The sequence below is a fragment of the Neovison vison genome, chromosome 10 (genome assembly GCF_020171115.1).
Source record: "Neovison vison isolate M4711 chromosome 10, ASM_NN_V1, whole genome shotgun sequence".
Classification (NCBI taxonomy): domain Eukaryota; kingdom Metazoa; phylum Chordata; class Mammalia; order Carnivora; family Mustelidae; genus Neogale; species Neogale vison.
Window position 1 is genome coordinate 62971548 of NC_058100.1, and position 26454 is coordinate 62998001.

At 42.4% G+C, this 26454-nt stretch overlaps 1 protein-coding gene across 2 annotated transcripts in view; it reads right to left on the reverse strand.

Annotated features, from left to right (window-relative positions):
* Nucleotides 1–26454, reverse strand: part of HHAT (hedgehog acyltransferase) — a 346612-nt gene that overhangs the window by 202335 nt on the left and 117823 nt on the right. The gene's annotated exons all lie outside the window — the stretch shown is intronic.

Consider the following 26454-nt stretch of genomic DNA (forward strand, 5'->3'; position numbering starts at 1 on the left):
GATCAGGGTAATGCTGGCTTCATAAAAAGAGTCTGGAAGTTTTCCTTCTGCTTCAATTTTTTGAAACAGTTTCAGGAGAATAGGTGTTATTTCTTCTTTGAAGGTTTGGTAGAATTCCCCAGGGAATCCGTCAGGTCCTGGGCTCTTGTTTTTTGGGAGGTTTTTGATCACTGCTTCAATCTCGTTATTAGATATCGGTCTATTCAGGTTGTCGATTTCTTCCTGGCTCAATGTTGGTAGTTTATATTTTTCCAGGAATGCATCCATTTCGTCTAGGTTGCTAAGCTTATTGGCATATAACTGTTGATAATAACTTCTGATGATTGTTTCTACTTCCTTGGTGTTAGTTGTGATCTCTCCCTTTTCATTCATAATTTTATGAATTTGGGCTTTCTCTCTTTTCTTTTGGATTAGTGTGGCCAGTGGCTTATCGATCTTATTGATTCTTTCAAAAAACCAGCTTCTAGTTTCATTGATACGTTCTACTGTATCTCTGGTTTCTACCTCATTGATCTCAGCTCTAATCTTGATGATTTCCCTTCTTATGTGTGGAGATGGTTTGATTTGTTGTTGATTCTCCAGTTCTTTAAGGTGTAGAGACAGCTGATGTGTTCTAGATTTTTCAATTTTTTTGAGGGAGGCTTGGATGGCTATGTATTTTCCCCTTAGGACCGCCTTTGCTGTGTCCCATAGGTTTTGGACCGAAGTGTCTTCATTCTCATTGGTTTCCATGAATTGTTTCAGTTCTTCTTTGATCTCCTGGTTGATTCAAGCATTCTTAAGCAAGGTGGTCTTTAGCTTCCAGGTGTTTGAGTTCCTTCGGAACTTTTCCTTGTGATTGAGCTCCAGTTTCAAAGCATTGTGATATGAGAATATGCAGGGAATCATCTCAGTCTTTTGGTATTGGTTGAGTCCTGATTTGTGACCCAGTATGTGGTCTATTCTGGAGAAGGTTCCGTGTGCACTTGAGAAAAATGAGTATTCTGTTGTTTTAGGGTGGAATGTTCTGTATATATCTATGAGGTCCATCTGGTCCAATGTGTCATTCAATGCTCTTGTTTCTTTATTGATTTTCTGCTTCGATGATCTGTCTAATTCTGAAAGAGGCGTGTTAAGATCTCCTACGATTAGTGTATTCATATCAATATGACTCTTTATCTTGATTAACAGTTTTCTTAAGTAATTGGCTGCTCCCATATTGGGAGCATAGATATTTACAATTGTTAGATCATCTTGGTGGATAGTCCCTTTAAGGATTATGTAGTGTCCTTCTGGATCTCTGACTACAGTCTTTTTTTTTTCTTTTTTTAAAGATTTATTTATTTATTTATTTGACAGAGAGAAATCACAAGTAGGCAGAGAGGCAGGCAGAGAGAGAGAGGGAAGCAGGTTCCCTGCTGAGCAGAGAGCCCGATGCGGGGCTCGATCCCAGGACTCTGAGATCATGACCTGAGCCGAAGGCAGCGGCTTAACCCACTGAGCCACCCAGGCGCCCCTCTGACTACAGTCTTTAGTTTGAAGTCCAATTTATTTGATATGAGAATCGCTACCCCAGCCTTCTTTTGAGGCCCATTGGCATGAAAGATGCTTCTCCATCCCTTCACTTTCAGTCTGCGTGTATCTTTAGGTTCAAAATGGGTCTCTTGTAGACAACATATGGATGGGTCCTGTCGTTTTATCCAATCTGCAACTCTGTGCCGTTTTATGGGTGCATTTAGGCCATTCACATTGAGAGTGATTATTGATAGATAAGTTTTTATTGACATCGAGTTACCTTTGAAGTCTTTCTTTCTGTAGACTGTCTCTATATTTCTGTTCAATGCTACTCTTGGGATATTTCCTCTTTTATAGAACCCCCCTTAATATTTCCTGCAGTGTCGGCTTGGTGGTTGCATAGTCTCTTAAGCCTTGCCGGTCTTGAAAACTCTTTATCTCTCCATCCATTTTGAATGTCAGTCTTGCTGGATAAAGTATTCTTGGCTGCATGTTCTTCTCATTTAGTGCCCTGAATATATCTTGCCAGCCTCTTCTGGCTTGCCAGTTCTCTGTGGACAGGTCTGACGTTATTCTGAAGGGCTTCCCTCTGTAAGTAAGGAGCCTCTTTGCCCTGGCGGCTTTCAAGAGATTATACCTACAATTATAATTCCTCAATTTGACTATCAGGTGTCGTGATGTTTTTTTGGAATGTATAATCTTGGGTGGAGACCGTTCAGCCTCTAGTACATGAACGCTGGTTCCATTCGCGATATTGGGAAAATTTTCATGAAGGACTTGTTCCACTATATCTTCTAGACTTCTTTCTTTCTCCTCCCCTTCAGGGATTCCAATAATTCTGACGTTGGAATGCTTCATGGCATCATTTATTTCCCTGATTCTGTTTTCGTGGTTTTTAATCTGTTTGTTCCAGGCTTCCTCCTGATCCTTTCTATCTGTTTGTCTTCCAGATCACTAATTCTATCTTCTGTCTCAGTTACCCTAGCTTTGAGAGAGTTTAGATTAGATTGGAACTCATTGAGAGCATTGTGAACCTCCTCCCTGGTACCTTTGAGCTCCGCCCTAACATTGTGAACATCCTGTCTGGTCGCTTTCAGTTCGGCCCTAATCAATTCTGTTTGGTCATCCATGGCTTTCTCCAACCTAGCTATTGCCTGGATAATTGTTAGCCTGAATTCTCTTTCCGACATATTGTCTATGTTGATAGCCATTAGCTCTGTTGCAGAAGGTCCATCCTCTGTATTTTTCTTCTGTTGGGCATTCCTCCTCCTAGTCATTTTGGTGGGAGATGACTGAACAGATGTAGCTGGATGTATCAACTCTGGTGCAGTCAAGGTGCACCCTGGAACACTTCTGAGCAATCAGGATTCCCCACCCAAACGAGAGACAAAAGAAAAGAAAAAGAAAAAGAAAAAAAAAGAAAAGAAGAAGAAGAAAAAGAAAAGAGAGAGAGAGAGAGAGAGACAGGAAAGAAAGGGAAGATGAAAAAGAAGATTCAGCCCAGATGGGCCCCAAGGTAAGATTTATGAAGTAGACAAACAAAAAGAGATAAAAAGACTGATGCAAGTATATCTTAATTTATTTTTTATTTATTTTCAGCATAACAGTATTCATTATTTTTTAAACTTCTTTTTACCCCCCTTCTTTTCCCCATGTTTTGGGGTCTCCTGATTTGGTTGACATACATTTTTCTGGGGTCTTTGTCACCCCTTTAGTGTTTTGTTCTTTCATTCATATATTCTTATCTGGATAAAATGAAAAGGCAGAAAAACTCACCACAAAACAAAGAACACGAGGCAGTACTGAAGGCTAGGGACCTAATCAATACAGATATTGGTAATATGTCAGATCTAAAGTTCAGAATGATGATTATCAAGGTGCTAGCTGGGCTCAAAAAAGGCATGGAAGATATTAGAGAAACTCTGTCTGGAGAAATAAAAGCCCTTTCTGGAGAAATAAAAGAACTAAAATCTAACCAAGCTGAAATCAAAAAAGCTATTAATGAGGTGCAATAAAAAAAATGCAGGTTCTTACTGCTAGGATAAATGAGGCAGAAGAGAGAATTAGTGAGGCAGAAGACAGAATAGAAGACCAAATGATGGAGAATAAAGAAGCTGAACAAAAGAGAGACAAACAACTACTAGACAACAAGGGGAGAATTTGAGAGAAAAGTGATACCATAAATTTAAACAATATTGGAATAATTGGGATTCCAGAAGAAGAAAAAAGAGGGAGGGGGGCAGAAGGTATATTGCAGCAAATTATTGTAGAGAATTTCCCTAATATGGCAAAGGGAACAAGTATCAAAATCCAGGAGGCACAGAGAATCCCATCAAAATCTATAAGAATAGGTCCACACCCTATCATCTAATAGTAAGACTTAAAAGTCTTAGTGACAAAGAGAAAATCCTGAAAGCAGTCCAGGACAAGAAGTCTGTAATATATAATGGTAAAAATATTCGACTGGCAGCAGACTTATCCACAGAGACCTGGCAGGCCAGAAAAAACTGGCATGATATATTCAGAGCACTAAATGAGAAAAACATGCAGCCAAGAATACTATATCCAGCTAGGTTATCATTGATAATAGAAAGAGAGATAAAAAGGTCCAGGACAAACAAAAACTAAAAGAATTGTAAACACCAAACCAGCTCTACAGGAAATATTGAAAAGGGTCCTCTAAGCAAAGAGAGAGCCTAGTAGACCAGAAAGGAACAGACAATATACAGTAACAGTCACCTTACAGGCAATACAATGGCCCTAAATGCATATCTCTCAATAGTTAATCTGAATGTAAATGGGCTAAATGCCCCAATCAAAGACACAGGGTATCAGAATGGATAAAAAACAACCCATCAATATGCTGTCTACAAGAAACTCATTTTAGACCCAAAGATACCTCCAGATTTAAAGTGAGGGGGTGGAAAACCATTTACCATGCTAATGGACATCAAAAGAAAACTGTGGTGGCAATCCTTAGATCTGTTAGATATTAAGCTAAAGACTATAATAAGAGAAGAGAAAGGACACTATATCATACTCAAAGGGTCTGTCAACAAGAAGATCTATGCCCCTAACATGGGAGCAGCCAATTACATAAAGCAATTAATAACAAAATCAAAGAAACACACCAAGAATAACACAATAATAGTAGGGGACTTGAACACTCCCCTCATTGAAATGGACAGATCATCCAAGCAAAAGATCAACAAGGAAATAAAGGCCTTAAATGACACACTGGGCCAGATGGACATCACAGATATATACAGAACATTCCATCCCAAAGCAACAGAATACACATTCTTCTCTAGTGCACATGGAACATTCTCCAGAATAGATCACATCCAGGGTCATAAATCAGGTCTCAACCAGTATCAAAAGATTGGTATGATTCCTTGCATATTTTCAGACCATGATGCTCTGAAGCTAGAACTCAATCATAAGAGGAAATTTGGAAAGAATCCAAATACATGGAAACTAAAGAGCATCCTTCTAAAGAATGAATGGGTCAACTAGGAAATGAAAGAAGAATTTTAAAAATTCACTGGAAACAAATGATAATGAAAACACAACAGTTCAAAATCTGTGGGACGCAGCAAAGGCAGTCCTGAGAGGGAAACAGAGCAGTCAAGCCTTTCTCAAGAAACAAGAAAGGTCTGAAATACACAACCTAACCCTACACCTAAAGGAGCTGGAGAAAGAATAACAAAGAAAGCTTAAACCCAGCAGAAGAGGAATAATAAAGATTAGAGCAGAAATCAATGAAATAGAAACAAAAAAACAAAAACAAAAACAAAAACCAATAGAACAAATCAACAGAACTAGGAGCTGGTTCTTTGAAAGAATTATTAAGATTGATAAACCCCTGGCCAGACTTATCAAAAAGAAAAGAGAATGGACACAAATAAATAAAATCATGAATGAAAGAGGAGAGATCACAGCCAACACCAAAGAAATACAAATAATTATAAGAACATATTATGAGCCATTATACGCCAGCAAATCTGACAATCTGGAAGAAATGGATGCACTCCTAAAGACATATAAACTGAACCAGGAAGAAAAAGAAAACCTGAACAGTCCCATAAGCAGTAAGAAGATTGAAGCAGTCATCAAAAATCTCCCAACAAACAAGAGCCCAGGGCCAGATGACTTCCCAGGGGAATTCTATCAAGCATTTAAAGAAGAAGTAATTTCTATTCTCCTGAAACTCTCCAAAAAATAGAAATGGAAGGAAAACTTCCAACTCATTTTATGAGGCCAGCATTACATTGATCCCAAACCAGACAAAAACCCCATCAAAAAAGAGAATCACAGACCAATATCCTTGATGAACACAGATGTGAAAATTCTCACCAAAATACTAGCCAATAGGATCCAACAATACATTAAAAGGGTTATTCACCACTACCGAGTGAGATTTATTCCAGGGCTGCAAGGTTGGTTCAACATCCGCAAATCAATCAGTCTGATACATTAACAAAAGAAAGAACAAGAACCATATGATACTCTCAATAGATGCTGAAAAAGCATTTGAGAAAGTACAGCATCCTTTCCTCACCAAAACTCTTCATAGTGTAGGGATAGAGGATACATACCTCAATATCATCAAAGCCATCTATGAAAACCCCACCGCAGATATCATTCTCAATGGAGAAAAACTGAGAGCTTTTCCACTAAGGTCAGGAACATGGCAGGGATGTCCATTATTACTACTGCTATTCAACATAGTATTAGAAGTCCTAGCTTCAGCAATCAGACAACAAAAAAAAATTAAAGGCATCCAAACTGGCAAAAAAGAAGTAAAACTATCACTCTTTGTAGATGATGTGATACTTTACATGGAAAACCCAAAAGTCTCCACTCCAAATCTGTTAGAATTCATACAGGCATTCAGTAAAGTGTCAGGATATAAAATCAATGCATATAAATCAGTGCATTTCTATACACCAACAACAAGACAGAAGAAAGAAATTAAGAACTCAATCCCATTTAAATTGCACCCAAAACCATAAGATACCTAGGAATAAACCTAACCAAAGAGGCAAAGAATCTGTACTCAGAAAACTATAAAGTACTCATGAAGGAAATTAAGGAAGACACAAAGAAATGGAAAAACGTTCCATGTTCATGGATTGGAAGAAAAAATACTGTGAAAATGTCTATGCTACCTAAAGCAATCTGTACGCTTAATGCAATCACTATCAAAATACCATCCATTTTTTTTTTCAAAGAAATGAAACAAATAATCCTAAAATTTATATGGAACCAGAAAAGACCTCGAATAGCCAGAGGAATGTTGGGAAAGAAAGCCAAAGTTGGTGGCATCACAATTCCAGACTTCAAGCTCTATTACAAAGCTGTCATCATCAAGATGGTATGGTACTGGCCCAAAAACAGACACACAGATCAGTGGAACAGAATAGAGAGCCCAGAAATAGACCCTCAACTCTATGGTCAACTAATCTTCGATAAAGCAAGAAAGAATGTCCAATGGAAAAAATTCTCTTCAACAAATGGTGTTGGGAAAACTGGACAGCCACATGCAGAAAAACAAAACTGGACCATTTCTTTACACCACGCACAATAGACTCCAAATGGGTGAAAGACCTCAATGTGAGAAAGGAATCCATCAAAATCCTTGAGAAGAACACAGGCATCAACCTCTTTGACCTCAGCCACAGCAACTTCTTCCTAGAAATGTTGCCAAAGGCAAGGGAAGCAAGAGGGAAAATGAACTACTGGGACATGATCAAGATCAAAAGCTTCTGCACAGCAAAGGAAACTGTCAACAAAACCAAAAGACGACAGACAGAATGGGAGAAGTATTTGCAAACGACATACCAGGTAAAGGGCTAGTATCCAAAATCTATATAAAAAACTTACCAAACTCAACACCCAAAGAACAAATAATCCAATCAAGAAATGGGCAGAAGACATGAAGAGACATTTCAGCAAAGACAACACCAGATGGCCAACAGACACATGAAAAAGTGCTCCATATCACTCAGCATCAGGGAAATACAAATCAAAAACCACAATGAGATACCACCTCACACCAGTCAGAATGGCTAAAATTAACAAATCAGGAAACGACAGATGCTGGCGAGGATGCGGAGAAAGGGGAACCCTCCTATACTGTTGGTGGGAATGCAAGCTGGTGCAGCTACTCTGGAAAACAGCATGGAGGTTCCTCAAAAAGTTGAAAATAGAGCTACCCTATTACCCAGTAATTGCACTACTGGGTATTTACCCTAAAGATACAAATGTAGTGATTCGAAGGGGCACGTGCACCCGAATGTTTATAGCAGCAATGTCCACAATAGCCAAACTATGGAAAGAACCTAGATGTCCATCAACAGATGAATGGATAAAGAAGATGTGGTGTATATATATAATGGAATACTATGCAGCCATCAAAAGAAATGAAATCTTGCCATTTGCAATGATGTGGATGGAACTAGAGGGTATTATGCTGAGCGAAATAAGTCAATCAGAGAATGACAATTATCATATGATCTCCCTGATATGAGGAAGTTGAGAGGCAACGTTGGGGGCTTGGGGTTAGGGAAGGAAAAAATGAAACAAGATGGGATCAGGAGGGGGACAAATCATAAGAGACTCTTAAGCTCACAAAACAAACTAAGGGTTGCCGAGGGGGAGGGAGATAGGGAGAGGATGGTTGGGTTATGGATATTGGGGAAGGTATGTGCTATGGTGAGTGCTGTGAAGTGTGTAAACCTGGAGATTCACAGGCCTGTACCCCTGGGGCTAACAATACATTATATATTAATAAAAAGGTTTTTTTTAAAGATTATTTCTTTATTTATCTGACAGAGATCACAAGTAGGCAGAGAGGCAGGCAGGGAGAGAGGAGGAAGCAGGCTCCCTGCAGAGCAGAGAGCTTGATGCGGGGCTCGATTCCAGGACCCTGGGATCATGACCTGAGCCGAAGGCAGAGGCTTAACCCACTGAGCCACCCAGGCGCCCCTAATAAAAAGTTTTAAAAAAATAGAAAAGGAAGGAAAACTTCCAAATTTGTTCTATAAGGCCAGCATTACCCTGAAACCAAAACCAGAAGATACAACCAAAAAAGAGAACTACAGGCCAATATCTTCAATGAACATAGATGCAAAAATCCTCAACAAAATAGTAGAAATTGAATCCAACAGTACATTAAAAAAAAATCATTCACCATAATCAAGTGGGATCTATTGCTAGTTTGCAAGCGTGTTTCAACAGGCCAAAAAAAAGCATTTGACAAAGTACAACATCCATTCACAATAAAATGACAGGTTTAGAGGGAACATACTAAACGTAATAAAAGCCATTTATGAAAAATCCACAGATAACATCATCCTTAATGGAGAAAAACTGAGAGCTTTTCCCCTAAGGTCAAAAACAAGACAAAGGGGTGGCACCTAGGTGGCTCAGTAATTAGGTGTCTGCCTTAGGCTCAGGTCATGATCCCAGGATCCTGGGATCCAGCCCCACATCAGGCTCCCCGCTGGGCAGGAAGCCTGCTTCTCCCTCTCCCACTCTCCCTGCTTGTGTTCCCTCTCTTGTTGTGTCTCTCTCTGTCAAATAAATACATTAAAAATCTTAAAAAAAAAAAAAAAAGAACAAGACAAGGATGTCCACTCTCACCACTTCTATTCAACATAGTACTGAAGTCCTAGGCACAGCAATCAGACAACAAAAAGAAAGAAAAGGCATCCAAATTGGCAAGGAGGAAGCCAAACATTCACTATTTGCAGGTGACATGATATTCTATGTGGAAACCCGGAAAAGACTTCAACAAACAGCAGCTAGAACTGATACACAAATTCAGTAAAGTTCCAGAATATAAAATCAATGTGTGGAAATCTGTTGCACTTCTATACACTAACATGAGGCAGCAGAAAGAGAAATCAAGAAAACAATCCCATTTATGATTGTACAAAAAACAGTAAGATAGTTAGGAATAAACTTAATCAAAGAGGTTAAACCAAAGACCTCTACTCTGAAAACTATAAAACACTGATGAAAGAAATTGAAGACAACACAAAGAAATGGAAAGACATTGGAAGAACAAACACTGTTGAAATGTCTATACTCCCCAAAGCAATGTACACATTTAATGCAATCTTTATCAAAACACCAACAGCATTTTCACAGAGCTAGAACCAACAGCTGAAAATTTGTATGGAACCACAAAAGACCTCAAATAGCCAAAGCAATCTTGAAAAAGAAAAGTAAAGCTGTAACCATCACAATTCTGGATTTCAAATTATATTACAAAGCTATAGTAATGATAACAGTATGGTACTGGCACAAAAATAGACGCATAGATCAATAGAACAGAAAAGAAAATCCAGAAATGAACCCACAATTTTAGGGTCAATTAATCTTCAACAAAGCAGAAAATGGAAAAAAGAATTTCTCTTCAACAAACAATGTTGGAAAAATTGGACTTTCTTACACCATACACAAAAAGAAATTCAAAATAGGGATGCCTGGGTGGTTCAGTCAGGTAAGCATCCAACTCTTGATTTCAGCTCAGGTCTTGATCTGTGTCATGAGTTCAAGCCCCACACTGGGCTCCCTGTTGGGCATGAAGCCTACCTTAAAAATACATAAATATATACTTAAATAAATATTCAAAATGGATTAAACCCCTAAATGTGAGACATGAAACCACAGAAATCCTAGAAGGGAACGCAGGCAGTGACTTCTTTGACATTAACTATAGCAACTTCTTTCTAGATATGTCTCCTGAGGAAACTACTAGGACTTCATCAAAATAAAATGCTTCTGCACAGCAAAGGAAACAATCAACAAAACTAAAAGGCAACCTACAGAATGGTAGAAGATATTTGCTAATGAGATATCCAATTAAGGGCTAGTATCCGAAATATATAAAGAACTTTTAAAACTCAACACCTAAAAAACAAATAATCCAATTTAAAAATGGGCAGAAGATATGAACAGACATGTCTCCAAAGAAGATTGCAGATGGCCACCAGAGGACACATGAAAAGATGCTCATCATCACTTACCATCAGAAAAATGCAAATCAAAATTACAGGGAGCTATCCCCTCACACATGTCAGAATGGTTAAAATCAACAAAATAAAAAACAACAGGTGTTAGTGAGGCTATGGAGAAAAAAAAACCCTCTTGCAATGTTGGTAGGAATGCAAAGTGGTGCAGCCACTCTGGAAAACAGTATGCAGTTTCCTCAAAAATTAAAAATAGAATTACTTTATGATCCAGAAATTGCACTACTGGGTAGGGACCTAGGGAAACACTCATAAAAACACTCATTCAAAGGGATACACGCATCCCTATGTTTATAGCGGTGCTAACTACAATAGCCAAGATATGGAAGCAGCCCAAGTGTCCACCAAATGATGAATGGATAAGGATATATATGTTATATATATGTATGTATATGTGTGTGTGTGTCTATACAGATATATATATATATAGACACACACACACACACACACACACACACACACAGGGAGATTGGAATATTACTCAGAAAAGAACAAGTCTTGCCATTTGTGAAGACACTGATGGAGCTAGAGAATATAATACTAAGTGAAATAAGTTAGTCAGAGAAAGACAAATAACATATGATTTCACTCATATGGAAATAAAACAAATGCACAAAGGGAAAAGAGAGAGAGAAACCAAGAAAGAGACTCTTAACTACAGAGAACCAATTGGCAGTTACCAGAAGGGAGATGGGTGGAGGGATGCGAGGAACAGGTGATGGGGATTAAGGAGTACATTTGCCGTAATAAGCACAGGGTGATGTACAGAAGTGTAGAATTACTAAACTGTATACCTTAAAGTAATATAACATTGTGTGTTAACTACCTGGAATTAACATAAAAACTTTTTAAAAAAAGATTAATCAAGAACAGAGACAAGGAACCACAGCACAAGGCAGAAGCGGTGCCATGACAGACTTGGAGATTGACCCTTGCAGATAAGGGTATAGGGAGGAAGGGCAGTTCATGTGCTGGGAAAGTTAACACCACTGGGCAGAGCTACCATGATAGTCACTTTCCCGCAGAAACACTGAAGAAAAGGTGGCCATTGCCTTAACATAGTTATGTAAGGTTCTGTGTTAGGAGGAGGACATGGTCAGGGCCAAGAAAACCAAGAGAGTACATGTGACAGAGAGGGGAAGGGAGCGAAGGAATGGGCAGAAGCGAGGAATTGTGACCAGAAGCTCCAGAAGGACAAGCACCCAAGTCAACAAGGGAAGAATGGCGTGCTGGTGAGAGGCGCAGGCAAAGCTCTTGCAAGCTTGTCCAGCCTGAAGAGGCCAAGGAGGTCAAAAGAAGTCAATCATCTCTAGTCATTGAGTTCTGGGAATAAATGACTATAGCAAATGCGCCAACTTCCGCCTCTGTCTAAGGATTTCAAAGTTGAACCTACAGCCCCACCAGGTAGGACCCAGTGTCCCCTACTGCTGGACTCAGTAGGATAAATGACCTGCTGAAGGAGGAGCTGGTTGAAACCCGGTCGGCTGGTCAGGCTCATTCAGCCCACAAGCTGAACCTCCAACTGAGGTGGCATACCTGTCCTCTCCTTCCCCGGGCGGTTGGTATCATAAGACTCTCTACTGATACTACAGTAAATATGTGCTCAAGGTCAACCATAGCTGGCAGGTGACCCTCCAGGACTCAAAAAAGAGGGTGCTCCCAGGGACCCAGGCTGCCCCTGCCACAAGCAGCTCCCAGTGGAAGGTCTGAAGGTTCTTTCTAAGAAATGCAAATACTGAGTATACAGTGAAACAACACCAAATCAAGGAGTGGAAGGACAGACAAGAAGGAGACCAAAAGGCAGAGACATGGAGAGGCTAAAGTAACCCAAGGGCCCAGACTCCCCAAACTGGAGATAAACAAAGAGGGTGGACAGACTCAGTCAGTTCAAGGGTGATCTTGGGGATGTAAAATCCTGGCTGCACAATTTCTTTCTGCGCCATGGTACAAGAGAGGACAAAGAGGCTGGGCTGTAGTCCTTGGGTGGGACTCCATTCCAGGAAAGGCAGCAGCCAAACAGCCAAACCAGGGGATAAGGGCTGGGCACCTCTGATGGGAGGTGTCCAACTTTGCCCTTTCTACACACATCATGGTTGTGAGGCTGGAGATCTACAACACCTTCCACACATGGCTTCTCAACAGTTCTAGCTCATTTCTCATGGATCTTGTTAGCCACCACTAAAAACAATAGCCACATGTGTAGTAAAAGTATAAAATCACCAAACTCAGGATAGTGGTTACTGTTTAGGGGGAGCATGGGAAACGCAATTAGGATGGGTAACCAAGGTGACTTCAACTAAGTTGGTAATATTTTATTTTTTAAACTAAGTGATGTGGGGCACCTGGGTAGCTCAGTCAGTTAAGGGTCTGACTTCAGCTCAGGCCATGATCCCAGGGTTCTGGGATCAAGTCCCATGTCGGGCTCCCTGCTCAGCAAGAGAGCCTGCTTCCCCCTCTCCCTCTGTAGCTCCCCCTGCTTGTGCTCTATCAAATAAATAAATAAAATCTTTTAAAAATAATAAAATTAAAAATAAATAAAAACTGACTATAGAAGCATAACAGAATAGGCTCTTGCCACTCCCAAACTGTGAGGGAAGAACACTCCACAGAGCAAAAACAAAGCAGTAACACACACACACACACACACACACACACACCCTGCACTACATAAGACTTAAGGAAGGTGGGAACAGGAGGAGATTTACACGGGGCCAAATGACCTGAAAATTCTGAAAAGCAAATTTTCCGGTAAAGACCAGATGTAGATTACAGTTTGAATTTTGATGCTTCGCTATGACTCACTTTGCCCAGTAGAAGTGCTCTGTAAAATCTATGTGCAAAAAGAATTAGAAATCAACCAATTATTCTACTGCAAATCCTTCAAGGAGCAAAAACAATCCCTCTAGAAAGCAAATAATTGCCTCCCTTAAGTATTCAACAAATTCAGATTTCCATTCATCAACTCGGCTTAAAAGAAATATACAACTATTTTATGGCATCTAAGAAGGTACTTGTGTACTAAGTTACCTGAGCATAATAATGGGTTAGGTGGCGATCAGCAAAGATCACGGTGTTTGAGGGATGCTGGGAGTGGGAGGAAAGGGACTAGCCGGTGTCACAAGTAACTGTGGTGCAACTTGCCACCCTTTATGATGCTACCTCAAGCGGGCATCCCTTCCATTCCTCAAGCAGGCACCATGAAATTACCCTCACACCACACAGAGTCTCTGTAATTGAAGAGTCAGGTTCCACAGAAGTAAATCCCAGAGTAGCTCCGGGTTCACACCACATTAATTTCAAATAACCTCAGGATTCTAATCCAAGAAGAGAATTCATAACAATTAATTTCTTCTACGAAATCTTAAATCTTAGAACATTTAATGCCTCCAAAAGGTGGGAGGAGAAGAGAATCTCCTGCTATCTGACATGTGTTTGTGTCCCCAGTTTTCAAAACAGTCATCAGATGTCAAGCATCTTATCCCTCCCCCCCCCCTTATTGTGATCTGCAAAAGGAGAAAAAGCAAATAAATGATTTGGATAGCATTTCATGACCATTGAGATAGGTGCACAGACATTATTTCAATAACAGCTGGTACTTTCGCGATGTGCTAAAACAAACAATCGAACAAACCCTATGACTACATGCACTCATCGGGATGGGTCCCTCGACTTCAACCACGGAGCAGTTCAAATTGCAAAGAGGACTCTAATGTACACTCCACAGAGCTTTATTATACTTTTACCATGGAAAAAACCAACTAACTTTCAACCATTTTCACCTCCTCACTTCTTGGTGTTCTCTCAAATCCCTTGCAAAGCTCTTTTCTATCCCTCTATCTCATCTACCTCGATTCACCACTGTGAAACACCATTCTCTAATGAACTCAAGACATGGGACCTTTTTGAACTCTTTTAACAGAAAATCATAAATTACCACCTTTGCCCCTCCTTATCCCTAAACTGTCAAGGTATAGTAAGAGTCTGTCATGTTTTGTCTCCTTGTAAGATTCTGATGTTCAAAAGAAAATGGCCAAATGTTTAGCCAGCCCCCTTGAACACACAACACCGAGAGAGAAGCCTATTATAAACTACAGACTTCGTGTGACTATGATGTGTCAGGGCGGGTTCACCAGTTGTAACTAATAGACCCTCTCTGATGGCAGGTGCTGATGGGAGGGGAGCCTGTGCATGTGTGGGTGTGGTCGGTACGGTCAATCTCCATACCCCCCCTTCAATTTCTTTATGAACCTAAACTGTTGCCCCAAAAACCCTCTTTTTTAAAAAAGAAAGAGAAGAAAACAATACTTACTACCTTTTTTTTTTTTAAAGATTTTATTTATTTATTTGTCAGAGAGAGAGAGAGCAAGAGTGAGCACAGGCAGACAGAGTGGCAGGCAGAGGCAGAGGGAGAAGCAGGCTCCCTGCCGAGCAAGGAGCCCGATGTGGGACTCGATCCCACGACGCTGGGATCATGACCTGAGCCGAAGGCAGCTGCTTAACCAACTGAGCCATACTTACTACCTTTTAAATAGACTACTGAAATATTTATGAATAATAAGACATCTGGGATTTGCTTCAAAACAATGTGAGAGAGAGGAAAGACTAAAGAAAATTGGCAGTGCACCTGGGTGGCTCAGTGGGTTAAGCCACTGCCTTCAGCTCAGGTCATGATCCCAGGGTCCTGGGATCGAGCCCCGCGGTGGGCTCTCTGCTCAGCGGGGAGCCTGCTTCCTCCTCTCTCTCTGCCTGCCTCTCTGCCTGCTTGGGATCTCTGTCTGTCAAATAAATAAATAAAATATTTTTAAAAAGAAAAGAAAAGAAAGAAAATTGGCTGTGAGTTCATAATTATTGGACCAGAGTGATGAATACATGGAGGTTAATTATATGCTTATGCCTTTAATTTTTCTAAAATACAAAGCTTTTAAAGGGGTGGTACTAAGAGTCTCCACCTGAACCCAGAATTTTAGCCAGGAATGTTCAACTTCCCCTCACACACCAACCAAATATTTTGTGGGAGACAATGAGCAAAATGGACTTACGTCAGCACAATTCCACCTCTGTGCTCAACCTATAGCACAGAGAAAACGGAAAGTGTAAAAGAGAGGCAAATTAGGGAAAGGAGAGGGGGGAGAATGCCATGGAGCCGAATACTGAATGTGCTCATTATCAGTCCTTGAATCACTGGGCACTGGCGGCCTTTGAAGTACCTCTCCTTACAGCAAGACGCCCGCCACAACCTCCGTCAGTTACAACAATGTTTCTCAAATCTACCTGCTCCTAAAAATCACCGGGGGTAATAGTTCATCACAGAGATTCCCAAGCTTCTCCTTGACAGATCCGGATTTAATAAGTTGGGTCAGAGTCCTGAACTCTGAATGCCAAATAAGTACAGATCTTCCTTGACTTACAATGGGGTTACACTCCGATAAACCCATCATAAGTCAAAAACATCACGTGTCCAAAATGTATTTAATACACCTAACCTACTGAACATCATAGCTTAGCTTTGTCTACCTTAAACGTGCTCACTTACATTAGCCTACAGTTGAACAAAATCATCTAACACGCAGTCTGTAATAAAGTGTTGACTACCTCGTGGCCGCACGGGACAGGATGGTTGGGTCGGTTGTGATCACGTAGCTCATGTGTGACTCATCGCTGCTGTCCAGCCTCACAGAGCACAACCTACGGGATATTGCCAGCCCAGGAAAAAACTGAAATTCTTAATTCAAAGTATGGTTTCTACTGAGTGCCGTTGCTTTTGCATCATCCTAGAGTCAGAAAGTTTCAAGTCGACCCACCATAGTCAGGAACAATCTGTAGCAGGAAGCTGCAGTCAGTCAAGTCTGAGAAATTCTGACTTAGAGCACTCACACCCTCCTTCCTTTTCCCCATGAATAAAAATACACATCAAAGTGTAACATAGCGATTTTCCTGGGGAAGGTGAGGTTACTTTTCTGTTGTTCACTTTTTCTGTTTTGTCTTTCTGTTCTTCCACGCGTAGAAAAGGAACAAGAGGCCTCTCCCGTCCCATCTGCTTTTATATGTCACAACTTCAAAGGCAATGTTCCAAACTCACTCTGACACTCATCACTGAGTTATCCCAAAAGAGGACACGCAAGGAATTCCAAAGGAAAATCTTGTGCCACAGGACTGACCTTTAATTTTATTAACTAAAGGCTGCTAGAATTTTGATGACCACAACTTAACCGTGAAGAAACGATGCTCTGCTAGCCTGAGGGGAGACCAGCGGTCACTCAGGCACGATCTAATGCTCTCCTTAGAGAAAGCCCTACACTTCTCTGCAGAGTTCTGCCAAAAATAAATAACTTCCACCAAAAGCTGTTCTACAGAAAACCCTCAGCAAAATGTAACTCAATTCCGTGATGGAAGGAGCAGTGTAATCCGTGATGGAAGGAGCAGTGTAATCCGTGATGGAAGGAGCAGTGTAATCCGTGATGGTAGGAGCAGTGTAAGAGAAAAAACTAAAACCATGGCCAGTTATCAAAGCCCCCTCCAAGGGTGAATCCTCAAGTAATTCTCAAATCTGCTACCATTTCAGGGGGGAAAAAAAAAACCTGTCAAAGTAACCAGGCGATGTTATATATTTTATCTACATATTTTTTTACGTACAGATTCATTACAGTATGTTCTCTCTACTGTGATAGTCTTTGAGGTTTGTGAAAATGGTTTCAAGCGTACCAATTATAAAAGATATTGGATGATTTTTTTTTTAACCCTTCAGAAGAGGAAGGTTACACCCTGAGCACCTACCCTTTCCCAGGAGGAGAAATATTTGAAAGGCAAAATGTGTCCAAGTGCCCAGCAATCCACATCACCCGCCCCGTAGCTTTAATAGACTGAGCTCCTACTGCCGTCACTGTCGTGTCTCTGACATCCCCCAACTGCAGGTGCTATCGCATCTGGACATCCCCCACTTCAGGCCACACCTCTGGCCCCCATGTGGTATCTGGCACCCAACAGGGACCTAATGAAGTTTTGGAGAATGAATGAGTGGGTAATGATTTCCTTCTGGAGACTTAACGGAACTTTGTTGAATTGATTTGCATTAAATGACCATCATTTTTTCATTGATCATAATTAGATCTGAGGGAGGTTCATCCTTAACACTTTGCAATCATCAAGCCCATCTAAACTCCCTTAATATGCTTGTGATACCAAGTTAGTGACAATTCAGAACGAGAACATTCAGTTTCTCTCTCCTAATCCAAAGGAATTGATTATGGTAGTGGGGGAGTGGAAGAAGTCATCGTCTAAAGCTGAGGGAGCAGGGAAAGTAGCCCAGGAGTGAGCTGTTTGGAAGGAAGAGTCAGCTGGATGCAGGAAACCTCAGGCAAGGACGAGTGCCTAGCAGGAAGGTGTGAGGGGGCCAGCCCACTGGGGTAGGCAGGGAGCATTTTCCAGCTCACCTTGTGGCTTCAGCAGCAAGATAGGCATGGTCAGAAAGAGTCATGCTGGCCGGCTGAGAAGCACAGCCTCATAGGAAAAGATCTGAGAAACCAAGCAGGAATGGGAGCTGGATTTGTTTGGTGTTTTAGAAAGATTTGTCTGTAAGAAAACAGGAGATGGTGGTTGTTCATGAGGGGACAAGGGCAGAAAAGCAGCAGGGCAGAGGGGAGGATGGAGCAGCAAGGCTGGAGAACAGAGTCTGAATTTCAGGCATGGCAGAGGAACTGGGGAGGTCCAGCTGTCAACTCTAAGTTGTTTGGGGACTTAGTTCCAAACCTTTAGTAAAGTCCCTTGTCACACACAACTGCTTCACCTGAGTAGATGTGTGTGTGTGTGTGTGTGTGTACAAATCAAGAAAAAGAACCAAGTGTCATCATCAGGGCAATGTGCAGTAGGGACAGCAATGGTCCTTAAACAGAACTAATTCCACAGAAGCAAGGGAGGAGAGGCAGGGGAGGCCAGGAACTGGGAGTCTCAGGAGAACCCTGGGCTCTGCTCAGTTCAGGAAACATCTAGAAATTAAGGAGCTGGGAGATGCTCACTGCTGACATCCAGTGACAATCTGATCTACAGTCTACATATAAAACTATGTTCTACATAAAATCTGGAAACTATAATAAATTAAGAATTTTTCATTTTGCCGGAGAATTTCATGAAAAGAACTTAAAGTGCTTAATACTCAGGGATGTTGTGAAAACTGAGATGAAAATGGATACTTTGGCAGACCTCCTCTTTCTGGCCCAGAAGCAATACTACTGCCTCACCACCACCTCAATACATTGCAAATTGCCTGGGAGGCGAAATATTAGACGAATAAAATTTGTCTAATACGTATTGCTCAAATGACTACCTAGCTTTTACTGCCACCTACTGGCCATCTCCAGTATGTCTACCCTGAACTCCTGCGACACCACACACACGCACACATGTGCCTGCACACACAACACTGATGGCTCCATTCAAGAATCCCCAGAGAAAGCACCAAATTAAACCAGGATCACATTGCAAATGGAAAGCTGTGATACCGGGTGGGAGCCCCTGGACAAGGAAGGCAGCCATACACTGATAAAGTCACCCCACCCAGGCTGATCCCCCACAGCTGTCAGCGCCCTGAGAGCTGATCTGCGTCCTGCGTCCAGAGGTATTTTCATACTGAACAAGCTCACGGGAACACATCTGTAATATCAGAATGCCAACTGCCAGTTAAGAGTGAAAAACATCACCTCCAAGATAACAAGGACCTCACATTTTCCTATGCAAGCCTCTTCTCTCTGGGCCAACCACACAGGAAATCAAATTATGCACTCAGGGATTGCTTGGTGAGGGAGAAATCAGGGTCAGGGCACTGGCCAGAGAAAATATGCATTTAAATGCATCCAGCTCTGAGAGATGAAGGCATCTTCCCCACCATCGGGCTATTCTGCCAGTGGACATGACAAAAGCAAATGGTTGGAACAGGGTATCCCTCCCAGTCAATGCTTGAATGAGAACTGTCAGGACTTGCCTTTTGGATGTTTCTCTGTCTCGTTCTGACCAAACCAACAACATTTCTGGTTGGCAGAATCTTTCCATGGGTATGAGAATGCTTCCAATGAAGCGGTCATCAGTAAAGGCAAAACCCATCTCTGTTTCTGAAAATAAATAAATTGGAAAAAAAAAAAAAAAAACCATCTCTGATCCACTGTGCACAGATAGGATAATCTGCTCTTTGTAACAAGCTGTATTTTGTCCATCCCCAGATTATGGAGGCACCCCCCAGCAGTGCCATGTACTTCCACTAGACGAATAATGATGATTTTCATTCGCTGAAGGATTACGAGTTCACAAAGAGCTTGCACATCCATTACCACAGCTATTTCCCTCACGCATCCTTTGGGGTTCTTTCGGTTAGACCTATAGTTCTTATTTTAAAAATAAAGATGGGGTGTCTGGGTGGCATAGTCAGTTAAGCATCTCCCTTGGCTCAGGTCATGATCCCAGAACACGGGGATCAAGCCCTGCATTGGGCTCCCTGCTCAGTGGGGAGCCTGCTTCTCCCTCTCCCTCTGCCTGCCCCTCCCCCGGGCTCATGTTCTTTCTATCAAATAAGTAAATAAAATCTTTAGGGTACCTGGGGTGCTCCATCAGTTATGCATCTGCCTTCAGTTCAGGTCACGATCTCAGAGTCCTGGGATCAAGCTCTGCACCAGGCTCTCTGTTCAGCCGGGAGACTGCTTCTCCCTCTCACTCTCCCTCTGTGCTTTCTCTCTGTCTCTCTCAAATAAATAAATAAAATCTATTAAATAAATAAATAAAACTTTTGACTAAAAATAAATAAGTAAAGACAGTGAGGTAAGTAAGTGGTTCTTCCAAGGTCACAGAACTACTGAATATGGAGTAAAGACTAAAGCTCAGATCTTCAAACCCCAAGTGAGACTACCAAGACACCTGGTCTTAACAGTAAACAGTGCCTGACCAACTACACCGTATGCAATAAAGTGTGTCAATTATTAGCTACCTACTATTCTAAGCACTGGGAACACCAAGATGACCAATTTAAATAAGGCTCCTACTTCCATCACCACACATGTAATAAGTGGTGAGAAGACAAAAAGGAAAAACTCAGATGGTGATTGATCAGCCCAGTGGAGAGAAAAGGATGAGGTAAAATGCTGACTGGTTTTCTTCTTGGGAAATAGCTTCTCTTTGCAGGGGAAACTTCTCTTAGGAAATGACACTTCAGCTGAAGTCATACGATGATGAAGGGGAAGAATAACTGAAGGGACAGTTAATAAAAATGCCCTATGGTGGGACCATGCTTGTCTGGAGAGAAGCCCGCACAGTGGAGTGCAAAGGACAAAGTGACAGGAGACAAAGCAGGGATGTGGCTAGGAGCCAAACCATAGAGCATGTTGTTAAAAACCAGTCTGGTACTAGTCAGTGCACAATGGAAAGCCATCACACTACTAAAGAAATGTGCAGTTTTCAATGGAGTCACACACCATTCGAAAACAGATTTTACACCCCAGAATCCAGTCTCATGACTTGGTGCTCAATGATTAGGATCTTCTATTCATATAGCACGTTTTCCCAAAACGCTTCCATAGGAGGTATTTGAAAGACTCTGAAAAAAACTTATCTTGCAGAAAGGAATTTCGTTTATCCCATCTAAGAAACCCACATTTATAAATGGTGGGTTCACAACCTCAACATTCAGGCAAATCAAGCTCCATGAAGCCCAGCGAGGCTCCCACGGGCACTGGCTGTCTTTTAGCAGAGCTCAGTTCAGAAACGCTGGGAGAAACAGCCAGCCTCCACGCCTCACCCACCCTGACAGGGGCATCTCCCTCCGGCTCAGGCCCGTCCTGCTCTCCCACAGTTCACTGCTCAGATGGCAGCCTGACAGCTGCTTCCTCTGGACGCGAAGATAAAACCTGTGACTGTCCTGTAGCAAAGGGATGCTCCAAACGCCCCAAGAGAGGGAGCAGGGAAAGAGAAGCAGGAAGGGAGGGAGGGGGATGTAGGGGAGAAACCTATGCCTTCTAAACAGAAACTCACTGCATAAAACAATCACAGTCCTCCACACCCACAGTGAAAACACTGCTGAAGCTGGGAGAGAAAAATGGCCCTATCTAAAGACCAGTGTGGCAAGGAGTAGCCTGGAGTCACCTGGGAAGTCACCCTCAGGAAATCATCAGGGATGATCATTAGGGCTTATAGAACTATGTCCGCTGCAGCATTATTTATAACAGGGCAAAATTTCAAGCCAAGTATCAACAACAGAGAACTAGTTGACTAAATTACAGCAAAGCCATGGGAAGAAACACCATAAAAATGGCAAAAATCATACTCTAAAAGAATAGACTCTATAAGAATATTTCATCACATAAGTGAAAACTCAGAATACACTGAGCTTAAATAGTTGGTCATAAGGAAAACAGGGTAATGAGCAAATCATTTTAAATAATCTAGATAAGAAACCAAAGGTAAACGGGACAAGTAGATGGCGTCTGGGGAAAGAGACTCGCCGTGACTCCCCACTGTACACGCCCTGCTAAGCATGCACGCCCGTGAGCAAACCAACCCATTAAAAACTCATTTGGGTAACAGTCTGGCATCAGGAAGGTGCTGAGAAAGATCATCAGGAAGGTGAGCAGGTGCCTTTCGGCAAAGACATTGGGCAGTCACCTCTGTAAAAATCGTGTGTGCTTTCTGCCTGCAGGGGGCGCAGTGGGCTTCAGCGTTCCCTTCCCCAACGCCAGCACCAGGAGGCCTCCTCAGCAACTCCTACGTGTTCAGGCCACTCAACAGCAAGCCACTCTGGTCTACCAACCACACTGTGTTTTAAGAGTCACTACAGTCCCTCTCCTGTTTCCCAATCCTTACCCCCCATCCATGTCACATGCACTCGCCGCTCCCTGCGGCAGTCACCGAGACACTGCCACGCATCAGCAGCGGTTGAAGCGCCAGAGCCAAGTGAGAGCAGGGACGGCAGCAGAAGGAACAAGGGCCTGAACAGCCACACACTCGGCTGTCCCCTTGGCTTGGCTACCAGGCAGCTGTGATGCTGAAAAAGTCACTGGGCATCTCTGGGTCTCCATTTCCCAATCTGTCAATGAGAGTGTTCAACAATCTGTGAGATCTAATATGGTTCTAAGTTTCCAAGGTTCAATATATCTCAGGGCACCTGGGTGGCCATCAGTTAAGCATCTGCCTTCAGCTCAGGTCATGATCCCAGGGTCCCGGGATCAAGTCCCACACCATGGAACCCTGCACCATCAATCATCACCAGTCAACACCATCATGACCACCACCAGCACCATCACCGCCATCACCACCATCATCATCACCATCATCACCACCATCATCATCACCATCATCATCATCATCACCAACATCATCACCATCATCATCACCATCATCATCACCAACATCATCACCAACATCATCACCATCATCATCACCATCATCATCACCATCATCATCGCCATCATCATCATCATCATCACCATCATCATCGCCATCATCATCACCATCATCATCACCAACATCATCACCATCAACACCACTATCATCATCACCAACATCATCACCATCATCATCGCCATCATCATCACCATCATCATCACCATCATCATCATCATCATCATCACCATCATCATCACCATCGCACTCCCTGTTCAGTGGGGGGCATGCTTCTCCCTCTCCCTCTGCCCTTTGCTCCCTCCCGGGCCCTGTTCTCTCTCCCTCTCTCTCTCTCAAATAAATTAATTTTTTTTTTTTAAGTAAAAGAAGAAGAATAATCAGCATGCTGGAATCCAGGAGCACAGGAGTAACTGAAAGCTCACACCGAATCTCAACAGAAATCTTGGAACAGGGAGCAAAGTGTCCGTTGTTGCTTTCAATCACCAACTGGTCACAGGAGCGCAGGGACGACATCTCGTATCCCAAGAGTGCCTGGGTGGAGAGCCCAGTAAGGATGGATCTAAAGGCTGATGGTATCTGGCCGCCAGCTGCCCACGGCAGAATCCCAGCCCCCAGCCCTGGCTTCTCCCTCCGGCCCTCACGCCCACAGCCCGTTGTCTAGAACCAGGCAGTTCTACCTCACGCATGTGCCAAATTTGCTTTCCTGACCATCACCACAGACCTTGAAACCCTAATGACCCCACTTCAGACTTCCACGGCCTCTTCTTTTGGGGGCGGGGTGAATTTTTTGCTGTTTGGTTTTAGGGGTTTTTTTGCTTTTTTGCCTGAACAACTTTTTAAGCCTATGCATTCTGCAAGGACAGAGGCTGCACTTTAAATCCTTGTCACCTCAATCAAGGAAGTTACCAATCAATCAGTTCATTCATGAATGTGCAGGGCACAATTCTTTCACTGTCCATGTCTGCCTGGACTTCCCTCTTTGCTGCAAGGCTCCATCTCCTGGCCAGGCATTCTGACCCAATGTAGATGTGAGCTGCTCCCTGTCTCTCTCCTAAGCAACATCTAGCCCGAGGACCAGCGCACTAATCAGCACCACGCCTTGTAGGCCGTGCTCTACAATTGAGCCAAAGATGGCCCCCGAGCATTGGCTTCTAGGTTGTCTATTTCTGCACATCAGGCCGAGACCTGTTAGTTCAAAAGCCTTCTGGTGCCAAACTCAACTTTTGAGACATCCAGTTGCTTTAAACATAGTCCAAATCAACAGTTTTTGCCATCTAGGCTGGCCTCCTCTGCATACTCTGTGAAACTGTGCCCCAAACCTGCTAGCCATAGACAAGACCAACCTCGGGGCTACAGAGACCTCAAGGCACTGGTGCTCTTCAGAGATCTCTAACTCAGAGACTCCCCACCAAGCTCCCCATAAAGCCACCCAGACACCCCCTTCCTCCCGATTCCACCCTTCCCAGAGAGTCCCCTTTACCTGCTCCACCTCCAATGGTACACCCCCTCCGATGGTGTAGACTCAGAAGACCTCACTGCGTGGGACCTCCCCCAGCTCACACCTGTGGAAGTGTCACCCCAGTGAAGCTGCATGTGCCACTGTCTCCTCCTCCTCACGTCTTCTTCCTTGATCAGCCATGGACACCCTCCAACCCGACACGCAGAAATCTGGGGAATCCTGCATACTTATAAGTTCTTTGTAGTCCCCATTTTATAACTTCTAATCTGTCTTATAAACCTAGCTTTAAATTTATCATCTGGCTTAGTCAGTATTGCTTTGAAAATCTAATCTGCATCTGCAAATTTCTGTTTCAACAATTCAGAACAGCCTCCTAAATTCTCCTGACCCTGGTTACCTGATCTCAAATCTTATTGGAATTTCAGTAAGTCCTATTCTCCTGTCTTGGAGGACAATTTGGGGCACTGGGTGTATCTGTCCCAATCCATGTTTCTGGACCATGCTCTTGGCAAACAGCCCTGGAGCTACAACATTATCCATGGACGTTGTAAGAAAAGTCTTGAACTGAGTATTCGACGGAATTTCTAGTTTACGTCTGTTAAGATTCCATGGTTCAGAATATTTGCAACAGAGCCCAATGTGGCTGTAGAGGGAACTGACAATAATGAGCATAAGAGCAAATGGTATTTGTGGCCTTGCTTGTACAGGTACAGAATGTACAGAAAAAGAGGCTTGTTAGCATAATGGGATCCTGCATCTTGATTTTGTTTTTAAGTTATCTGTTATGACACTGAGTGAGCCTGAGATCCTACTAAGAAATGCTGGAAGGAAATAATTAGTCATACATGCTTCTGAAGGTCAAGTACATTTTCTTAGTGAAGTTATAACTACCCAGAAATATCCAAAAATGAGGGCCACTTCACACAAATCAAATAAGTACAGTGGATAAAAAAAGTTGATGCGCCTTAAGTAATAATATTTCCCTTAGGCATATTAGCCCAAGTCAGGCCTTAACCACATACAACACTTGGTTAGGAAGAATGACCGAGAATCCCAACAAAATGCCACAGGAAGGGGGATTATTAAAGAGACAAGTAGAACTACAAAGTTATAAAGTGAGAGTGGGCTCCCTCTATTTTAGGGGCCTGTTGATTTGAGGGGTCCTGTCTACCTGTCCTCCGGGATGTATACTGACTTTTTGCAAAGGTGCTCTCATCTTTGCATCTTGCTCTGACTTTGGAGGCATCAATATCTGGCAAATACGTGCACAAAATTGTTTGCTACTGGGGAAAGCTCTCCGGTGCTGTGTAGGAGGTCTAGCACAGCTGGCAATGAACATCTGGCCTCCACTTTTCAAGAGGCACTTGCTTCTCTCTTCTCAAATGTCTGGGACCTAAGATAAGATGCACCCCAGAGCAAAGGGGATGCCACAGAAAGTAAGAAGGGATCTCTTCCCAGCACCAGTAATTTTACAGTCTTATCTCTCCTATCTCACAAAGAAAGTCTCAGATAAACACCCAGCTCACATGGCACCACATTCAAGACATAGAGAAGATATTCCCAGCTTCTCCCAGGTGTGTTCACAACAGATACACTGGGACAAGAGTACAGTCTGAAGTACTGAAACAGCCCATGTATGCACACATGTACGCACACAACCCCCAACTTATAAGAAAGCAATGGGCCATATCCTCCATCCTGGATAAGCTAGGTCAAGAGAGTGGAGAATGGGCAAGAAAGCACAAAACTGGGAATGAGAATTTAGAAAAATGAGAATAAGAGAGACCTAGAAAGACAGGCTCTTAGAGTTAGAGAAAATCAACAGTTCTCCCATTTTAGTTACTGGGACATAATTCTGTACACTAGCAATGCCAGATCACCTCACCGTTGATTAGGGACTTCTGATTTAATGGACAAAACTGGACCCATTTGCCTCTGGTTATGGCATTTGCTAAGAGAATCCACTCAGTCATATTTGTAGTGACAAAAACACAAAGAATTCTTAATTCTTCACAGTGGTGTTGCACCATTAACCCCACACGTCAATCTTTAAATGACTCTGTTTCTTGGATATGGGCATCCCTA